Here is a 13,795-nt window from a genome sequence, read left to right as displayed (position 1 = left end):
TGTGACCAGCATTCTTGGCTGAATGGGCAGGTAAAGAAGAGGTGTTCCAAAGTTTCCTCGGTTTTTGAGTCACATAGTAGGCATGTGTGATTATCTCCAATGTTGTAATGCCTTCTCTTGAGCATATTCCTTGTGTTGAGTCTGTCTGATAGAAGAAGCCAGCCAAACACCTTGAGTTTCATGGTTACCCTTGATCTCCAAAGCCACATGTAAGATTGGTGGGCACTGATCTCTCTGAAGTAGTGTGAGTAGTACTGTTTGGCCGTCTATTCTCCTTTGCCCCAAATGCATGTCCATTTGTCCTCCCCTTGGGTCAAGTTAATAGGTGCCATCATTTGTTGTAGCTCAAGCAATTCTGCATGTGCTTGTTCTAATAGAGGTAGTTGGAACGTTTCCCCCAGCGTTTCAGCCGTTAGGAAAGCTTGAACTGAGATGTCTTCATTTCTTGTGAAAGAGAAGGCCATGGGAACTATTAGCAAGAACATCATCCACCCAGAGATCTTTCCATAACAAAGTGTTGTGCCCATCCTGAATTGTGACTTTGGTTATGCCTCTATAGATAAGCATGAGCTTTGTGACGTCTCTCCACCAGAAGGAACCACATGCATTAGTTGCATGTGGGATTTTTGTGGTATAGTATTGTTGGGGAACGTAGTAATTCAAAAAAAATCCTACGATCACGCAAGATCTATCTAGAAGATGCATAGCAACAAGAGGGGAGAGTGTGTCCACGTACCCTCGTAGACCGAAAGCAGAAACGTTTAGTAACGCGGTTGATGTAGTTGAACGTCTTCACGACCCAACCGATCCAAGTACCGAACGTACGACACCTCCGTGTTCAGCACACGTTCAGCATGATGACGTCCCTCGAGCTCTTGATCAAGTAGAGGGTCGAGGGAGAGTTTCGTCAACACGACGGCGTGGAGACGGTGTTGGTGATGTGATCTGCGCAGGGCTTCGCCTAAGCACTACGACAATATGACCAAGGTGGTAAACTATGGAGGGGGGCACCGCACACGGCTAAGAAACAACTGTTATATGCCTTTGGGGTGCCCCTGGTCACGTATATAAAGGAGGGGGAGGAGGAGACCGACGGCCAAGGAGGGCGCGCCAAGGGGGGAGTCCTACTTGGACTCCCAATCCAAGTAGGATTCGGCCCCCCTCCTTCCAACGGAGAGGGAAAGGGGAAAGGGGAGAGAGGGAGAAGGAAAGAGGGGGGCCGCGCCCCCTCCCCTTGTCCAATTCGGATTGGGGCAAGGGGGCGCGTGCCACCTCCTGTGGCCTGCCTCCTCTCCTCCACTATGGCCCAATAGGCCCATTAACTTTCCCAGGGGTTCCGGTAACCTCCCGGTACACCGAAAAATCCCCGATCTTTTTCGGAACCATTCCGATGTCCGTATATAACCTTCCAATATATCAATCTTTACCTCTCGACCATTTCGAGACTCCTCGTCATGTCCGTGATCTCATCCAGGACTTCAAACAAATTTCGGTCACCAAAACACATAACTCATAATACAAATCATCATCGAACGTTAAGCGTGCGGACCCTACGGATTTGAGAACTATGTAGACATGACCGAGACACATCTCCGGTCAATAAATAATAGCGGAACCTGGATGCTCATATTGGCTCCTACATATTCTACGAAGATCTTTATCGGTCAAACCGCATAACAACAGACGTCATTCCCTTTGTCATCGGTATGTTACTTGCCCGAGATTCGATCGTCGGTATCGTCATACCTAGTTCAATCTCGTTACTGGCACGTCTCTTTACTCGTGCCGTAATGCATTATCCCATAACTAACTCATTAGTCACATTGCTTGCAAGGCTTATAGTGATGTGCATTACCGAGAGGGCCCAGAGATACCTTTTCGATACACAGAGTGACAAATCCTAATCTCGACCTATGCCAACTCAACAAACACCATAGGAGACACCTGTTGAGCATCTTTATAATCACCCAGTTACGTTGTGACGTTTGATAGCACAGAAAGTGTTCGGGAGTTGCATAATCTCATAGTCAGAGAAATATGTATAAGTCATGAAGAAAGCAATAGCAATAAAACTAAACGATCACTATGCTAAGCTAACGGATGGGTCTTGTCCATCACATCATTCTCTAATGATGTGATCCCGTTGATCAAATGACAACACATGTCTATGGTCAGGAAACTTAACGATCTTTGATTAACGAGCTAGTCAAGTAGAGGCTTACTAGGGACACTCTGTTTGTCTATGTATTCACACATGTACTAAGTTTTCGGTTAATACAATTCTAGCATGAATAATAAACATTTATCATGATATAAGGAAATATAAATAACGACTTTATTATTGCCTCTAGGGCATATTTCCTTCAGTCTCCCACTTGCACTAGAGTCAATAATCTAGATTACATAGTTATGATTCTAACACCCATGGAGTCTTGGTGCTGATCATGTTTTTCTCGTGAAAGAGGCTTAGTCAACGGGTCTGCAACATTCAGATCCGTATGTATTTTGCAAATCTCTATGTCTCCCTCCTTGACTTGATCGCAGATGGAATTGAAGCGTCTCTTGATGTGTTTGATTCTCTTGTGAAATCAAGATTCCTTCGCCAAGGCTATTGCTCCAGTATTGTCACAAAAGATTTTCATTGGACCCGATGCACTAGGTATTACACCTAGATCGGATATGAACTCCTTCATCCAGACTCCTTCATTTGCTTCTTCCGAAGCTGCTATGTACTCCGCTTCACACGTAGATCCCGCCACGACGCTCTGCTTGGAACTACACTAACTGACAGCTCCACCATTCAATATAAATACGTATCCGGTTTGCGACTTAGAGTCATCCGGATCAGTGTCAAAGCTTGCATCGACGTAACCATTTACGTCAAGCTCTTTGTCACCTCCATAAACGAGAAACATATCCTTAGTCCTTTTCAGGTATTTCAGGAAGTTTTTCACCGATGTCCAGTGATCCACTCCTGGATTACTTTGGTACCTCCCTGCTAAACATATAGCAAGGCACACATCAGGTCAGGTACACAACATTGCATACATGGTAGAACCTATGGCTGAGGCATAAGGAATGACTTTCATTTTCTCTTTATTTTCTGCAGTGGTCGGGCATTGAGTCTGACTCAACTTCACACCTTGTAACACAGGCAAGAACCCTTTCTTTGACTGATCCATTTTGAACTTCTTCAAAACTTTATCAAGGTATGTGCTTTGTGAAAGTCCAGTTAAGCGTCTTGATCTATCTCTATAGATCTTGATGCCCAATATATAAGTAGCTTCACCGAGGTCTTTCTATGCTATCCAGAAATTCTGTATTATTTCCAATCAACAATATGTCATCCATATAATATTAGAAATGCTACAGAGCTCCCACTCACTTTCTTGTAAATACAGGCTTCTCCAAAAGTCTGTATAAAACCATATGCTTTGATCACACTATCAAAGCGTATATTCCAACTCCGAGAGGATTGCACCAGTCCATAAATGGATCGTTGGAGCTTGCACACTTTGTTAGCACCTTTAGCATCGACAAAACCTTATGGTTGCATCATATACAACTCTTCTTTAAGATATCCATTAAGGAATGCAGTTTTGACATCCATTTGCCAAATTTCATAATCATAAAATGCGGCAATTGCTAACATGATTCGGACACACTTAAGCATCGCTACGGGTGAGAAGGTCTCATCGTAGCCAACTCCTTGAACTTGTCGAAAACCTTTCGCAATAGGTCGAGCTTTGTAGAAAGTAACATTACCATCAGCGTCGGTCTTCTTCTTGAAGATCCATTTATTTTCTATTGCTTGCCTATCATTGGGCAAGTCAACCAAAGTCCATACTTTGTTCTCATACATGGATCCCATCTCAGATTTCATGGCCTCAAGCCATGTCGCAGAATCTGGGCTCATCATCTCTTCCTCATAGTTCGTAGGTTCATCACGGTCTAGCAACATGATTTTCAGAACAGGATTACCGTACCACTCTGGTGCGCATCGTGCTCTGGTTGACCTATGAGGTTCGGTAGTAACTTGATCTGAAGTTTCATGATCATCATCATTAGCTTCCTCACTAATTGGTGTAGGAATCACTGGAAGTGATTTCTGTGATGAACTACTTTCCAATTCGGGAGAAGGTACAATTACCTCATCAAGTTCTACTTTCCTCCCACTCACTTCTTTCGAGAGAAACTCCTTCTCTAGAAAGGATCCATTCTTAGCAACGAATATCTTGCCTTCGGATCTGTGATAGAAGGTGTACCCAACAGTCTCCTTTGGGTATCCTATGAAGACACATTTCTCCGATTTGGGTTCGAGCTTATTAGGTTGAAGCTTTTTCACATAAGCATCGTAGCCCCAAACTTTAAGAAACGATAGCTTAGGTTTCTTGCTAAACCACAGTTCATATGGTGTCGTCTCAACAGATTTAGATGGTGCCCTATATAATGTGAATGCAGTCATCTCTAAAGCATAACCCCAAAACTATAGCGGTAAATCTGTAAGAGACATCATAGATTGCACCATATCTAATAAAGTACGGTTACGACGTTCGGACACACCATTACGCTGTGGTGTTCCAGGTGGCATGAGTTGCGAAACTATTCCACATTGTTTCAAATGAAGACCAAACTCATAAATCAAATATTCACCTCCATGATCAGATTGTAGAAACTTTATTTTCTTGTTCCGATGATTTTCTACTTCACTCTGAAATTCTTTGAACTTTTCAAATGTTTCAGACTTATGTTTCATCAAGTAGATATACCCATATCTGCTCAAATCATCTGTGAAGGTCAGAAAATAACGATACCCACCGCGAGCCTCAACACTCATCGGACCGCATACATCAGTATGTATTATTTCCAATAAGTCAGTTGCTCGCTCCATTGTTCCGGAGAACGGAGTTTTAGTCATCTTTCCCATGAGGCATGGTTCACAAGCATCAAGTGATTCATAATCAAGTGATTCCAAAAGTCCATCAGCATGGAGTTTCTTCATGCGCTTTACACCAATATGACCTAAACGGCAATGCCACAAAAAGCTGCACTATCATTATTAACTTTGCATCTTTTGGCTTCAATATTATGAATATGTGTATCACTACAATCGAGATTCAACAAAAATAGACCACTCATCAAGGGTGCATGACCATAAAAGATATTACTCATATAAATAGAACAACCATTATTCTCTGATTTAAATGAATAACCATCTCGCATTAAACAAGATCTAGATATAATGTTCATGCTCAACGCTGGCACCAAATAACAATTATTTAGGTCTAAAACTAATCCCGACAGTTGATGTAGAGGTAGCGTGCTGACGGTGATCACATCGACTTTGGAACCATTTACCACGCACATCGTCACCTCGTCCTTAGCCAATCTTCGTTTAATCCGTAGCCCCTGTTTCGAGTTGCAAATATGAGCAACAGAACCAGTATCAAATACCCAGGCGCTACTACGAGCATTAGTAAGGTACACATCAATAACATGTATATCAAATATACCTTTCACTTTGCCATCCTTCTTATCCGCCAAATACTTGGGGCAGTTCCGCTTCCAGTGACCAGTCCCTTTGCAGTAGAAGCACTCAGTTTCAGGCTTAGGTCCAGACTTGGGCTTCTTCCCTTGAGCAGCAACTTGCTTGCTATTCTTCTTGAAGTTCCCCTTCTTCCCTTTGCCCTTTTTCTTGAAACTAGTGGTCTTGTTAACCATCAACACTTGATGCTCCTTCTTGATTTCTACCTCCGTAGCTTTTAGCATCGCGAAGAGCTCGGGAATTGTCTTATCCATCCCTTGCATATTATAGTTCATCACAAAGCTTTTATAGGTTGGTGGCAGTGATTGAAGAACTCTGTCAAAAACACTATCATCAGGAAGATTAACTCCCAGTTGAGTCAAGTGGTTGTGGTACCCAGACATTCTGAGTATATGTTCATTGACAGAACTATTCTCCTCCATTTTGCAGCTATAGAACTTATTGAAGACTTCATATCTCTCAATTCGGGCATTTGCTTGAAATATTAACTTCAACTCCTGGAACATCTCATATGCTCCATGACGTTCAAAACGTCTTTGAAGTCCCGATTCTAAGCCGTAAAGCATGGCACACTGAATTATCGAGTAGTCATCATCTTTGCTCTACCAGACGTTCATAACGTCCGGAGTTGCTCCTGCAGCGGGTCTTGCACCTAGCGGTGCTTCCAGGACGTAATTCTTATGTGCAGCAATGAGGATAATGCTCAAGCTACTGACCCAGTCCGTGTAGTTGCTACCATCATCTTTCAACTTAGCTTTCTCTAGGAACGCATTAAAATTCAAGGGAACGGTAGCATGGGCCATTGATCTACAACAACATAGACATGCAAAAACTATCAGGTACTAAGTTCATGATAAATTAAAGTTCAATTAATCATATTACTTAAGAACTCCCACTTAGATAGACATCCCTCTAGTCATCTAAATGATCACGTGATCCATATCAACTAAACCATGTCCGATCATCACGTGAGATGGAGTAGTTTTCAATGATGAATATCACTATGTTGATCATATCTACTATATGATTCACGTTCGACCTTTCGGTCTTAGTGTCCCTAGGCCATATCTGCATATTCTAGGCTCGTCAAGTTTAACCCGAGTATTCTGCACGTGCAAAACTGGCTTGCACCCATTGTGTGTGAACGTAGAGCTTATCACATCCGATCATCATGTGGTGTCTCGGCACGACAAACTGTAGCAGCGGTGCATACTTAGGGAGAACACTTATACCTTCAAATTTAGTGAGGGATCGTCTTATAATGCTACCGCCGTACTAAGCAAAATAAGATGCATAAAGGATAAACATCACATGCAATCAAAATATGTGACATGATATGGCCATCATCATCTTGTGCCTTTGATCTCCATCTCCAAAGCACCGTCATGATCTCCATTATCACCGGCTTGACACCTTGATCTCCATCATAGCATCATTGTCGTCTCGCCAACTATTGCTTCTACGACTATCGCTACCGCTTAGTGATAAAGTAAAGCAATTACATGGCGATTGCATTTCATACAATAAAGCGACAACCATAAGGCTCCTGCCAGTTGCCGATAACTTTTACAAAACATGATCATCTCATACAACAATTTATATCTCATCACGTCTTGACCATATCACATCACAACATTCCCTGCAAAAACATGTTAGAAGTCCTCTACTTTGTTGTTGTAAGTTTTACGTGGCTGCTATGGGCTTCTAGCAAGAACCGTTCTTACCTATGCATCAAAACCACAAATTTTTTTCGTCAAGTGTGTTTTTTTAACCTTCAACAAGGACCGGCCGTAGTCAAACTCGATTCAACTAAAGTTGGAGAAATAGACACCCGCCAGCCACCTGTGTGCGAAGCACATCGGTAGAACCAGTCTCATGAACGCGGTCATGTAATGTCGGTCCGAGCCACTTCATCCAACAATACCGCCGAATCAAAGACGTTGCTGGTAAGCAGTATGACTATTATCGCCCACAACTCTTTGTGTTCTACTCGTGCATATATCATCTATGCATAGACCTGGCTTGGATGCCACTGTTGGGGAACGTAGTAATTCAAAAAAATTCCTACGATCACGCAAGATATATCTAGAAGATGCATAGCAACGAGAGGGGAGAGTGTGTCCACGTACCCTCGTAGACCAAAAGCGGAAGCGTTTAGTAACGCGGTTGATGTAGTCGAACGTCTTCGCGATCCAACCGATCAAAGTACCGAACGTACGGCACGTCCGTGTTCAACACACGTTCAGCACGATGATGTCCCTCGAGCTCTTGATCCAGTAGAGGGTCGAGGGAGAGTTCCGTCAGTACGATGGCGTGGCGACGGTGTTGGTGATGCGATCCGCGCAGGGCTTCGCCTAAGCACTACGACAATATGACCAAGGTGGTAAACTATGGAGGGGGGCACCGCACACGGCTAAGAAACAACTGTTGTGCCTTTGGGGTGCCCCCTGGTCACGTATATAAAGGAGGAGGAGGAGAAGGCCGGCGGCCAAGGAGGGCGTGCCAAGGGAGGAGTCCTACTTGGACTCCCGGTCCAAGTAGGATTCCCCCCCCTCCTTCCTTCCAACGGAGAGGGAAAGGGGAAAGGGGGGAGAGGGAGAAGGAAAGAGGGGGGCCACGCCCCCTCCCCTTGTCCAATTCGGATCAGGGCAAGGGGGGCGCGCGCCACCTCCTATGGCCTGCCTCCTCTCCTCCACTATGGCCCAATAGGCCCATTATCTTTCCCGGGGGGTTCCGGTAACCTCCCGGTACTCCGAAAAATCTCCGATCTTCTTCGGAACCATTCCGGTGTCCGTATATAACCTTACAATATATCAATCTTTACCTCTCGACCATTTTGATAATCCTCGTCATGTCCGTGATCTCATTCGGGACTCCGAACAAACTTCGGTCACCAAAACACATAACTCATAATACAAATCGTCATCGAACTTTAAGCGTGCGGACCCTACAGGTTCGAGAACTATGTAGACATGACCGAGACACATCTCCGGTCAATAACCAATAGCGGAACCTGGATGCTCATATTGGCTCCTACATATTGTACGAAGATCTTTATCGGTCAAACCGCATAACAACATACGTCATTCCCTTTGTCATCGGTATGTTACTTCCTCGAGATTCGATCGTCGGTATCATCATACCTAGTTCAATCTCGTTACTGGCAAGTCTCTTTACTCATTCTGTAATGCATTATACCGTAACTAACTCATTAGTCACATTGCTTGCAAGGCGTATAGTGATGTGCATTACCGAGAGGGCCCAGAGATACTTCTCCGATACACGGAGTGACAAATCCCAATCTCGATCTATGCCAACTTAACAAACACCTTCGGAGACACCTGTAGAGCATCTTTATAATCACCCAGTTACGTTGTGACGTTTGATAGCACACAAAGTGTTCCTCAGTGTTCGGGAGTTGCATAATCTCATAGTCAGAGGAATATGTATAAGTCATGAAGAAAGCAATAGCAATAAAACTAAACGATCATTATGCTAAGCTAACAGATGGGTCTTGTCCATCACATCATTCTCTAATGATGTGATCCCGTTCATCAAATGACAACACATGTCTATGGTTAGGAAACTTAACCATCTTTGATTAACGAGCTAGTCAAGTAGAGGCATACTAGGGACACTCTGTCTGTCTATGTATTCACACATGTACTAAGTTTCCGGTTAATACAATTCTAGCATGAATAATAAACATTTATCATGATATAAGGAAATATAAATAACAACTTTATTATTGCCTCTAGGGCATATTTCCTTCAAGTATGTGTTCCGGATTAGTTCCACCCAAGGTAGATCCCTATGATTACAGAATTTGTGCAAGTATTTGAGCAACAGGGCATCACTTTGTGTTCTAAGATCCACTATACCGATACCTCCACATTCCTTTGGTTTGCAAATCATGCTCCAAGCTGCCAGAGAGTTGCATGAGTCTCCTTATTCTGTCTTTTTGGTCCACAAACATTTCCTCCCGATCTTGTCTAGTAGCTCAATGATACTTATTGGTAGTTTGAGTGTGCATAGTGCAAAGATTGTCAATGAGGTGATCACTGAATTGAGTAGTGAGAGTTTTGCTCCATAAGAAATCATGTTGAGAGTAGCCGTAAGATGTCTTTCCACTTTACATACCATTGACATTAGATCTTGAACTGAGGGCCTGGTAATCCCCAAGTGCAGGGAATCATCGTAGCAATTCCCAATGGTGGAAGTGATAAGTATGGAGTGTCGAACCCACAAGGAGCTAAAGGTAAGATCAATATTCTCTCAAGTCCTATCTGCCACTGATACGACTCTACGTACACCGAACGTTTGCTTCCAACTAGAAACGAGAAATAAAACTACGTTGTGGGTATGAAGAGGATAACTTTGCATGATATCGGAGAGCTAAAACATAAAAGTAGGTGTTGTTATCATAAAGTTATAATATATTACTAAATATTATAAATATCGAGTGTGGAATAATGATGGGTCGGTGTGCGGAATTATCCTAGGCAATTGTTAACAAGACCGGTAGTCGTCATTGCAATTTCATATGAGGGAGAGGCATAAGCTAACATGCTTTCTCTTCTTGGATCATATGCACTTATGATTGGAACTCCGCAACTACTAAAGATCATTAAGGTAAAACCCAACCATAGCATTAAAGCATCAAGTCCCCTTTATCCTATACGCAACAACCCCCTTACTCGGGTTTATGCTTCTGTCACTCAAGCAACCCACTATAAGCAAATCATGAACGTATTGCAACACCCTATAGCGGGAATCCCTCACGCTTGCGCGGCACGGAGGGCACAATAGGACATCACCAAAATAAAACATACAACTCATACCAATCTAGATCATCAATCAACCCAAAGATAAAGGATATCTACTCGAAACATCATAGGATGGCAACACATCATTGGATCATAATATGTGCCATAAAGCACCATGTTAAAGTAGGGATTACAGCGGGGTGCGGGAGAGTGGACCACGTAAAATAGATGTGGATGGTGATGTTGATGAAGACGATCACCGCGGCGTTGATTCCCCTCCCAATGGCACTCCGGCGCCACCGAGAGAGAGGAGGAGAGGTTCTCCACCTTGTGCTTCCTCCTCCATGGCCTCCCCCCCTAGATGGGGAGAGGTTCTCCCTCTGGATCTTGGCCTTCATGGAGATGATGGCCTCTCCGGGATCCTCCTCCATGGCCTCCGGTGATGATGGCCCCCTCCGGCAGGGTGCCAGATAGGGCCTAGATTGATTTCTCATGGCTAAAGAGGCTTGCGGCGACGGAACTTCCGATCTCGGTTATTTTCTGGAGGTTTCTATATTTATAGGAATTTTTGGCGTTGGTTTCACGTCAGGGGGGTCTCCGAGTCGTCCACGAGATAGGGGGCGCGCCCAGGGGGGTAGGGCGCGCCCTCCACCCTCGTGGACGGGTCGGGACTCTTCTGGTCCATCTCCGATGCTCCATGGGCTTCTTTTGGTCCATCAAAAATCATCAAAAATTGGCACGTCAATTGGACTCCGTTTGGTATTCCTTTTCTGTAAAACTCAAAAACAAGGAAAAAACAGAAACTGGCACTGGGCTCTAGGTTAATAGGTTAGTCCCAAAAATATATAAAATAGCATATAAATGCATATAAAACATATAAGATGGATAATATAATAGCATGAATACTTCATAAATTATATATACGTTGGAGACGTATCAGCATCCCCAAGCTTAATTCCTGCTCGTCCTCGAGTAGGTAAATGATAAAAGAAATAATTTATGAAGTGTGAATGCTATCAAGTGCACAAGTTTGATCAATGATAATTTCAATCACCTTTTCTAGCATCATGATATGTCATATCAGTAGCTCATCTCATAAAACTTTTCATGATCAAGTAACAAGCTATTCACATGTTAAAGTATAGATCATAAACTTTCTTGAAACTAACAAACTATATTGTCAGTCATCAAACAATTGCAATTCATCTTATTTTCAGGAAAGGTCTATGTCAAAGCTTTGATTTAGCAAATCCACATACTCAACTATCATTTAATCTTTCACAATTGCTAACACTCACGTGATATTTATGGGTTCAAAGTTTTAATCGGACACAGAGAAAGATAGGGGCTTATAGTTTCGCCTCCCAACCTTTTACCTCAAGGGTAATGTCAATAATAATACTTTATGAAAACCTACATCCAAGGGGATATATATATATATCTGGATCGCTCCAACACAAAGTGCTTGCCAAAGGAAAAAGTGAAAAAGGAAAGGTGAAAATCACCATGACTCTTGTATAAGGGTAGAAGGTAAAAGTAAAAGATAGGCCCTTCGCAGAGGGAAGCAGAGGTTGTCATGCGATTTTATGGTTGGATGAAAAAAATCTTAATGCAAAAGAACGTCACTTTATATTTCCGCTTGTGATAAAGACCTTTATTATGTAGTCCGTCGCTTTTATTTCTTCCCTATCACAAGTTCGTATAAAGCTTATTTTCTTCGCACTAATAGATCATACATATTTAGAGAGCAATTTTTATTGCATGCAACGATGACAACTTACTTGAAGGATCTTACTCAATCCACAGGTAGGTATGGTGGACTCTCATGGCAAAACTGGTTTAAGGGATGTTTGGAAGCACAAGTACTATTTCTACTTGGTGCAAAGAATTTGGCTAGCATGAGAGGGAAAGGCAAGCTCAACATGTTGGATGATCCAAGACAATATAACGTTTCGGATACAGGAAAACATAACCCATTAAGTTGTCTTCCTTGTCCAACATCAACCTTTTAGCATGTCATATTTTAATGAGTGCTCACAATTACAAAAGATGTCCAAGATAGTATATTTATATGTGAAATCTCTCTTCCTTCAATATTCTTTCATGAATTGTTCAAGTGACCAATTCTGCGTTTGCTAACTTTCAATAAGTTTACTACCTATACTTATTCTGTGTGAAGTCATTACTCCCCATGGTATAAGCATATGAAACATATATAAATTCAGATTTATGATATTCACTTCATTCAACCATTTACTCATAGGATGTACAAGAAGCACGTGAGTAAATGACAAACTACTCCAAAAGATATAAGTGAAGGACACTGAGTAGTCAAATAATTAACTAGCCATGGGAGGATTCTTTTTCATTCAAGATTTCAGATCCAATGATTTGATTCAAACATTAAGTAAAATTAAAAATACGCTCCAAGCAAAACACATATCATGTGACGAATAAAAATATAGCTTCGAGTAAGGTATACCGATAGTTTTGAAGACGAAAGAGGGGATGCCTTTCGGGGCATCCCCAAGCTTAGACGCTTGAGTCTTCCATGAATATTACCTTGGTGTGCCTTGGGCATCCCCAAGCTTAGGGTCTTTCCACTCCTTATTCTCCTCGTATTGATATCTCACCCAAAACTTGAAAACTTCAATCACACAAAACTTAACGGAGCTTCATGAGATGGGTTAGTATGATAATGAGTAAACCATTCACTTTGGTACTGTCAAAGACAAGATTCATAATTGTTATCACACAATGCCTACTGTACCATATCATTTCTACAATATATATTGAGAAGTATAAGCCATAGAAACTAGAAAACAAGCAAACTATGCAATTAAATCAGAATCTGTCAGAAACAGAACAGTCTGTAATGATCTGAACAGCAACCATAATTATGATACTCCAAAAATTATGAAATAAATTTGTGGACGTGAGGAATTTGTCTATTAATCTTCTGCAAAAAGAATCAACTCAAAATCACTCTTCTGTAAAAAATGACAGCTAATCTCGTGAGCGCAAAGTTTCTATTTTTTACAGCAAGATTACATTAACTTTCACCCAAGTCTTCCCAAAGGTCTTACTTGGCACTTTATTGAAACAAAAGCTATAAACCATGATTATTACAGTAGCTTAATCATGTAAACACACAAAAACAGTAAGGGTAAATATTGGGTTGTCTCCCAACAAGCGCTTTTCTTTAATGCCTTTTAGCTAGGCATGATGATTTCAATGATGCTCACATAAAAGATAAGAATTGAAACATAAAGAGAGCATCATGAAGAATATGACTATCACATTTAAATCTAACCCACTTCCTATGCCTAGGGATTTTGTGAGCACATAATTTATAGGAACAAGAATCAACTAGCATAGGAAGGCAAAACAAGTATAACTTCAAAACTTTAAGCACATAGAGAGGAAACCTGATATTATTGTAACTCCTACAAGCATATATTCCTCCCTCATAATATTTTTTAGT

This window comes from Aegilops tauschii, chromosome 4 (genome assembly GCF_002575655.3).
Source record: "Aegilops tauschii subsp. strangulata cultivar AL8/78 chromosome 4, Aet v6.0, whole genome shotgun sequence".
Taxonomy (NCBI): domain Eukaryota; kingdom Viridiplantae; phylum Streptophyta; class Magnoliopsida; order Poales; family Poaceae; genus Aegilops; species Aegilops tauschii.
This window is presented reverse-complemented; position numbering follows the sequence as displayed.